The sequence below is a fragment of the Dromaius novaehollandiae genome, chromosome Z, assembly GCF_036370855.1.
Source record: "Dromaius novaehollandiae isolate bDroNov1 chromosome Z, bDroNov1.hap1, whole genome shotgun sequence".
Classification (NCBI taxonomy): Eukaryota; Metazoa; Chordata; class Aves; order Casuariiformes; family Dromaiidae; genus Dromaius; species Dromaius novaehollandiae.
The window spans coordinates 57,208,251-57,217,184 of NC_088132.1; the positions used below are offsets into that span (position 1 = coordinate 57,208,251).

The 8,934-nt window shown below is 41.9% G+C and overlaps 1 long non-coding RNA gene across 1 annotated transcript; it reads right to left on the reverse strand.

Moving 5' to 3' along the window:
* Positions 1 to 281: 281 nt before the first annotated feature.
* Positions 282 to 6,112, reverse strand: LOC135324966 (uncharacterized). Its single transcript, XR_010386183.1, has 3 exons — positions 6,051 to 6,112; positions 3,895 to 4,310; positions 282 to 576 (listed from the first exon to the last, which is right to left on the reverse strand). It is a non-coding gene; the product is annotated as an uncharacterized LOC135324966 (long non-coding RNA).
* Positions 6,113 to 8,934: the final 2,822 nt, after the last annotated feature.

Below are 8,934 nucleotides of genomic sequence, written 5' to 3' on the forward strand. Positions count from 1 at the left end.
GTCCGGTTGTTAAAAAGTACAAAATCTTGCTCTGACAGATGACAAGCCAAAGTTTAATGCCTTTGATTTCAAAGTGCAATTCTTACCTCGGAGAACAGGTTCCTACTGTACTTTCCACAGACATCCCCTTGCAAGGCAAGTGTCTATAAAAAGTCAGTGATACCATTTTTTTTCACCTGGGCACTTCAAGGTAAATACTTGAAGTTCCACAGCTCATACTAAAGCATGAACAGGAAGAAGGGGAATTAAAATCGTGTGATTATCTGGAGTAGAATAGAAGAGACCGAGACAAGTTCTCTGCTCTTGTCACTCTGTGAAAGTCAAAGTCAGCGAAGAATTTCAGCTGTGTCTGGGGCTCAGGACCAGTGAGTTTTCTTTGCTGAAGAGCAGGGCTTCTGGTAGCAATGCTCCATCTTCAGTTTGTTTACTTGTTTTACTCTGATTGATGGAAAACAGTCCAAGGAAATGATATGTTTCATGGCTGCCTGTAACATAATAAAGAACCTCGCAATCTTCGATATGCTCATCCTCCCAGGACATGTGCAAAGGTAGGAATTTGAGGCAGGAAACTGAAGTCTAAAGAGAGTAAACAATAGTTTAGGGTAACTCATGAAGGTAGTGGGAAAACAATCCTTGTACAGGATCTGTTCAGCGTTAAACACACACTTGAACCAGACCATATTCTGATCCTTCTTTGCAGGTTCTTCAGCCTTTGCAGTTCTGATATTTCTTTGTTAAAAAATGTTTGTCCTAACTTTAGTTTTATTTATTGGCCATTTGTTTTCTAAGTCAGTCTGGAGCAATACTTTCTACATCTGGGTCAGTAGTAAACAAGGGCATAACCAGTTACAAAGACAGTGGCGCCACTTTCAAATTCCTAGCAGTTTTGGTGCACTATGTGTTACTTAGACACTGCAGTGACAGGCACAGCAGATATCTCAGGAGACAGGGTGCTGCCCTTTCTCTGTGATCTTCTATTCACTGCTCCATTACTTGAGTGAAGAAGCAACTCTATCTTCCAAGCCATCCTTCCTCAAAAGAATGTGAACGAAATTACTAAATATTAAAAAATAATCATCTAGTATTCATATTTTCAGGGAGATAGGCACAGAAATCTGTTATAATCAGCTGAAAATCTGTAAGGACAGCCTCTCTCCTTTCAAGTGTCCTGGTACTTCTAGCTGCCAGCTAAGCTGGAGTCAGAACAGATTTCTGGTGGAAACTTAGCATTTCTCATAAAGTACAAATGAAAAGGATGAAGCTGGGAGTCAGGGGGTATCCATATACCATTTTTGATAAATTGAAACAAACCTTTAAGTGGTATTTGGATTAGTTCTGATTAGCATACTTTATCCATTCCCTTAAAGCCTATGGCTTGTGCCATGGCTATTAGTCTGCATACTGTTATTTCAAAATGAGGAAAAAACCCCTATTTTACTTTAGAGGCAGCATCCAATCCAAGATTGAATAGAATATCTGTGGACAATGCTCAAAGAATCCCCAATTAAAGATACAGAGTAGGCCATTAAGGGCCTTGATTTGCCAACATATAATCCTTTGCATAATACATGCTTTTCCGTCCATGTCTCCTACACTCCACAATATCCTTCATAATCACTTCCTCATCTTTTCATACACATCTTGCCTTTTAGACGCATCTTGCCCCTTTCCCCTTTGCTGCAATGTCCTTGGCATGCCCCTGTCCTTTTATTGATTTTTTTTCCCCACATAATACTATAGGTCCCCAATATAGGTCGCCCTCATCCTGCACTAGACCCACCTCACCTATATCCCTACTGCAGCATCCCAGGGTCTCCCAGCTTCCCTGCCATACCATAATGCCTCAGTACCTCCCCATATCCCCTGCCTCCCATAGCAGCAGTCTCAGCTATCCCTCTCCTTCCCGTACTCCCTACAATATCTTCAAGATCCTTCTCCACCATCCTCCTAAAGCCCCAATCCCTTCTCCGGTGCCACAGCTACTTTTGCCAAGGAACAGCATGTATGTGCTATAGCTGTTACGGAGTCACCCAGGCACTAGCTGGTATGCATGTGGCAATAGGCCCGACCACCCAGGAATTCAGGAATGGGAATGAGATGTTTTCCAATAAGGCTGTCAGCTGCTGCCTGCCAGGCAACAAGCCTTGACACACTGCCTACCAGATGCTTGGTAGGTCCAACAAATGGCTTCAAGGATGGCATCTGGTCCCCAGGCCTCAGTTCTTCCAGCCTGGTCCCATGCAGTTCAGGGGAAGTTTTGCCATGCATTTGAATGAAAAGCAAATCAGATCCTGAAGAGCAGAATCAATGCCAGCTCCCTCCTCCCATGGTGCTACCATCCTGTGCTCTGACTGCAGCTTTATAACCACCACCTTCTTGCTCTCCCCTGCAGCCCCTCACGCTTGGAAGATGCCCCATGCACAGCTGCAGAGCTGCTGCTTTGTTCTCTTTAAAAACTCTTCTTTGTCAAGATGCATACAAAAATCTTGACCTCAGGATGTAGAGCGGCTTAGTCCCTTGTCTCTCATTCTGAGATTGCTTCCACAAGGTCTCCATTGTACTCATTTGTCTGTCTATATGCATCTGTTGTCTGTCTAATATTCAGCGTGCACACTTCTGGGGGACAGGGTTGTCTTTTCAAACTGTTCTTGTCCTGCATCAAACACAGTGAGGTCCTGATCTCTTGACTGTGGCTCATAGTCATCAAAATAGGAAACAATCCAATAAAATCTTGGCAGACATTCAGTTTGCAAACATATGAGTGCTTGAAATTAGAAAGGAGAGGCTTTGCCACCATACACTCAATTTGAAATCTGTGGATTTACACTTCCTTTGCTTGGACTGCTTACAGGGAAGAAAGGCCATTCACTGAGAACAGGGAATGAGACCTTTTTCCAATTGTTGATAGGAAGTTTTGATTCAAAACTTTCTATAAAGTGTGTGGGAAAGAAAAAAAAATATCTCCCCAGAGGTGAATGCATGCTGCCCTTGCCAAAATGTGATGGCTTTTTTATTTCCTGTTATCATCTTCTAAACTTCTAAATCCCAAGGAAGGGTCTGCAGGCACATTCCAAAAGGGATACTGAATATTTTATTGACAGGCAAGTACTAAGGAACTGGTTCCCATAGTCACTATCTGTAAAAGTCTCCCCCTCAGGGCTCTCGCAGGGGAGGCGTGTGTCCCTTCCTACACCCTCCCTGCTGAGAACAATGCCGGGGAAACCCACCACTTCCAGGGAGGCTCATAAATCTTTCTGTTGATTTCTGACAGTTTTGCTTGCCCTGAAAAGGGAGCAAATACACATTCTTGAGATGAGGATTCCTAACTCATTAATGGGCCTTTAGAAATGTGCCAGCTGCGAATCTAAAAATAGCTCAGGTACCCATGAGAAAAAGTTACCTGCCAAACTCTGAGTAAGCTAGAGAGACTATTGCCCAATACACGTCTAACAGCTACTCTGAGAGCGAGCACTCTCATACCTCAGAGGTTTGCAAATGAATTCTCTGAAGAGGAGGCATTTAAAGTGAATTCATTAAATTGTTTGTATTTGTTGCTGGGATAGCCATCAGTGCAGCTCTCTCTAACCCTCTCATCTTCCAGGCCCTGCGTGACTCATCACATCTGCTTTGGATCTTGGATCTTACCATGCAAATATTCCAGGAGCATGATGGTCTGCTGCACAGCACCTATCATAAAGCAAATCTCATTTGGGTAAGTTAATACTGCCTGATTGACTGCAACAGCTCTCCTATCTGTCCTATCATGCCAACTCACTGACTCCTTTCATTCCTTCTGCCATGACTCTCTATGTATAGACAAAGCACCAGACCTGGCTTTCAAATGAATCAGATTCCTCCCAAGTACTTCTTTTTCACAAAAATCCCAAGCCCTACCCCATGCCAGCCAAACTAGTCGATGTTCTGCCTTGTCGTCTTCTCCAAGTCTATATGCGACTTCTTTCACCTCTCCTGGCCCCCCAAAATGTCTCTTGTACGCTGCGTGCTCCTTGGACAAAAGCATTTTTCATGACTTATGCAGCCATGTGCACATGGGAATGCTTATATTAGCAATGCTTACGGATGTAGTTCACAACACATTTTCTTCTTGGCAAAGCTGGTTCAGAAGTTCTCATTTGCTGCTCTCCAGAGCTGTTTATTTCTCTGCCACACCACAGTTTTGCATGCCCTCGATTGCGCCACGTAACAGTCCATGGAGCCATTTCAGCAACCGGGTTTGCAGCAAATCCACAAGCAGTTCTGTCAGCACCACTAAAAGGGTGGTGGTTGCAGAGCAGGATAGGAATGACTGACTGGGGGAGGAGGAAGAGAGATTTCTTCAGCTGACTTTGTTGTTGAAGAAAACATATCATGGAACAACATGCTCAGATAGGAAATCATTTCTGCTTTTTTTTCTTTATCTGCTCTCCTGCCAATTATCACCCCTCCCATATCCATAACATGAGCCAGCACAGCTACACAAACATGTAGGAGATCGCAGAATAATCAGTTCAACTACTGCTAGAGGCCTCAGATCAGATCAGTTCTTAGGAAATCTGTTTGATAAGAGATTCTTTCCAGACTACCATTGCCAGGCATCTAATTTGAACGCTGTCTGACTTCTCGAGACAAAAGGCTTTTGTATCTACCTTCAAGCTGTACTACAGCCACAAAGACTCAGATGATACATCAGCCTTGTTCTGTGCAAAGGAATTGCACCAACACAGCGAAACCCAATCAGATGGTATCACCAGATCGGTTCAGAATTGACTAATGGCAACTTAAAACGGACTGAAAAACAAGCACAGTGCCTTTGTCCAGACCCCCTGCATGTCCCTCAGCCCCAGCAGAACAGCAAGTCTTAGTCAGCTAGTATCCTGAAGTCCCAGATAAAAGTCCATTTTAACACAGTTTGATACAGTGTGTTCAAGCACACCCAGCAGGCACTAGGCCTCAAGCAGATGTGTTGTGCGGTGGATTTGGGAATGCATATAAACCCAACATCTCCCAAACGCATCAAACTTACTACACTTGCATTAACCAGCTGTGTAGAGCATGTGCAATACCAACTGCAGTCTCAGGCGGCACAGTGCCCCTGCTTATGTTTGTGCCTGGGGATTACAGCACAGAAATACTGCAGTCCCACGTAAGTAACATGGTTACACGGTAAACAGATCAAGAGAGCACAATCACAGTATGGAGAAAGCAAAATACATAGAAAGAGAATGAAATATTCTGTGCCATTCTTGAGACAGAAGTGGCATAAAAGGAGAGCTATATGTTGGTCAGCCATGTTATCTCTTCAAGTACATAGTTCAATTGAGCATACCGAATGAAAGCTTAATTCCTGGGAATCAGTGGCAAAGCTTCTATTGATTTCAGTGGAGTTAGGGTATAACCCATTCATTAAAAACAGCTTGCTTTTCCTCAGATTTTGGTTTGACCCAAAGTTACATGAATCAGGCTATGTGGGACAGGCAAGCTAAGGACAGAACAGTATTAAAGAGAACAAAATTCTAGATAGACTGAAGAGCTCTCGAAGTAATACTGTCTTTCTGTGCATGAAACCCATACATTACAAAATTTACACCATTAAAAAGTAAAAGAAAATTATACTTCAGAAAACCAGAACAAAATTAACAATAAACTTCTCTTTATGTTACCTGCATAACCGTTACTGCTGCTGAATCACATGTTTACTGGCAGATAATCTATGATTTATAAGCATGAAAATGCTGCATTGCAAGAAAAACACTGTACTGTGTAAAAAACGCCCAGTAAAAACCCTCTATTGTGAAAGGAATTAACAGGGACATAACAGATTTATTTGACAACAGAAGGAGCTGAGATAGCACAGTGATATAAAAGCCAAAACAGAATTGTTACAAGCCTTTGGCTCTTGACTGGCTCTTTGCAGAATTACCTAGATTATTAGGGATTAATACATGAGTCTTCTGAGAACTGCCTGTTTAGATACAGAGCTCCACAAAGAAAGGAGAGTATTTCAAGATATTAGACAATTATTGATCAATGCAAGAAAGGAAGGTACTTACATGTCAATGATGAAACATAGTGGGAGGCAATATAGATAGAACAAGTTTTTCCAGGAAAGTTTTGGGGGAAGCAATCATGTGGATAAAGCAAATAATAGGGAAATAATCTCACTCAATGGACAATGAAGTGACAAGCCCAGAAGGGGAAAAAAGGACCTGTGGAACATAAGCTTTATATTAACCAGCTCTGAATACAGGATAACCAGGGGTCCTTTCCAAAGTAAGCAATTCTTATACTAACACTGAAGGGGTGAGATACAGTAAAATAAAAATATATAGTAATGGAAAGAGAGTATAGAAGAAGAAACATGGCTGAAGGTAATGACTGCTGACCAGATAAGCCACTTGCAGGAAACATTTTAAAAGATCCCAGATCACCCAGTGGCAGCTTTAGAATACTCCATGGGTAAAAAATTTCAAAGTCTGTGATAAGTGAAGGGTAAGGGAAAAAAGGGGACAAAATATCTTCTAAAAAAATCCCAAACTCTTCTGTTCTGCCTTGGCTATTTCAAGACATTTTGAAATCATAAAGAAGTGTTCTACTGCAAGAAAAACAAAGCTCTTCAATGTGTTTGTTGCAAAATGGCAAGAGAGGCTTAATCGTCTGTCTCGGTAGGCTTGTGAACTGACTTTTTGGCTAATTTTGACAGAATAAATACTATTAAATGAAACTTCCAAGTACACTCTGTCTAGTCCAACTGCAATAATACTCTCTCTGCATCTACAGAAATCCCTTTGTCCAGTGCCCTTCTCTACATTCCTATACCCATAATAAGAGAGATTTCTCTCTCTCAGGAAAGCATTCAGGGAAGCCAGACATCCACTAAAAACAAACAAGAGCCTCTTAGAGCGCTTCTTATGCAGTCAAGGAGAGGGAAGAAAACCCAGTCTGGGTGCACGATGGCTCACTAGAAGTCAGAGGGCAAGCGGAGAACACTCGTGTGGACATGCGGGGTATTCCTCTTTAGGATTAGCCTGATGAGCTGCAGTGATTAGAGTCCATCTGAGCTTAGCAAAATATCATCCCCTTAGCTTTGCGCATCTGACTGACCCTTTCCCCTTGTGGCAGCTGAGGACTACTGCTTTACATGTCTCCCTCAGGTTTTGTTCTAGTCATGCATTACAGAAATCTGCATGGACGACTCTGCTACACCCACCTCACACATCTCCCCTCTCCATTTCCAAGCGTGAATGAAGGCAGACAGCAGTCAAGAACAATCTATGCCTTGTATGACCACTCACTTTCGTATCCCCGAAGTCATGACAAGACAAGCCTTTTCAGCAGTCACCAGTCTGACTTATCTGAAATGCTGCTTTTTACTACTAAATAGCTATCTGAGCTTTTTCCGAAACAGTGCACAAACAAATCTGAGCAAAACAAACAAAAAGTCTGGCAATCTACCGGACAAGTTCCTCCAGACAATAGGCTTCTGTTTTGAAGACAGGATGATTTCAATTTCAATGAGGTAAATGTGATCAGATGCCTAATAAGGTATTTCACTGGGAGCAAGCAGGGCATGTCTGTGGTAAACAACAAAATTGGGTCCCCATGGTGAAACTGCTTTTACCAACACTCTCTGTTTTCTTCTTGTTGGTGATCATGAAGGGCAAAAGGCTACTTGTCCACAGTTTGGCTGGTAGGTGACTGAAATACGTGCCCTGGATACATTTAATTTTTAAGCATCTAGCTGAAAAAAGATTTCTGATGATTGATATGAGGATAGTGCTGGAGAAAGTCATACTACAGCTTAAAGCATTACAGATTTCACTTGGCACTATTCAGTGGGAAATTGAAATCAAATGCAGTAGCAGAGCAATCTGTCAAAGAAAACTTGTATCACTGAGCAGCAAAACCCACTTAAGAAAACAGAAGTCACCAGCATATGAAACAAATGACATTTTCATTTCTTTCATTCCTCATGTCTTAAGGATATGGGATCTAATGTATAAGATCCCTTATTATAAACCAGAGAAACTATGAATAAGAGGCAACGTCTATAGGTTACTCTGTGCATTTAACAGTGTTCATTTTGCAACTTTATCTTCTTCCCCAAGGCTTATCTCTCAACCACATCTGTCTTAGTAAGAATGACATAATGGGAAATTGTTATATGTTTGAAGAATTTGTGAAAGACTCACTGGCTGAAGGATTAAGCATTGTTTCTCCTACATTCCACAGATAATGACAAAGTACTATCTTTGTCACTAAAAATACATTTTTCAGAGTGACATATTAAACTGTATCAAGTGATTTGGAAGAAAGGGCAGACTATGGAATATGCTGGGTGTTTACAAGAACAACAATAGTTTGTCATTTAAAGTCACTTCTGGTGACTCTACAGTATGATTTTTGCAGGAAAGTAAGTCTGTGAGTGAGAAATTTGGGTTGGAATTTCTCCGGTTTACCTGGAGAGAATAAGATAGACAATTATGGAATTGTGTAAAGATCCATTTTGCCGATTTTGATGAGTCAAAGCCTTGAGGAAAATTATAGCATTTTATTTACCCTTTTGTTTACAAAAGAGGTAGCTCTGTTAGCTTTGTTTTGGCAGCCTGACGATGTAGAGCTTTTACTTACATTCCCTGCTGTTTTTCATGGCAGTGGTTGAGGGAGTTTAAAACCCCCAGTTTCTGCCAGCCCTCAGTCAAAAGTTACTGCTTCAGGAGAGGCAGAAGAGCACACAGACTGGCTGTCAACAAAAATCCAAGTGGACAGCACTTTAACTTAGTAGGCATGGCTGTGAAATGTGGAGCCAGAGAATGGTAGCCTTTGGCAAGCAGGCAGCTGGAGAGGTGGGGACAGTAATCTCTTTAGCCACTACAGCTAAACGGACAGGAACAAAGGCTCAGAGACCTAAGCAAGTAATTTCTTTTTCCCCTACCC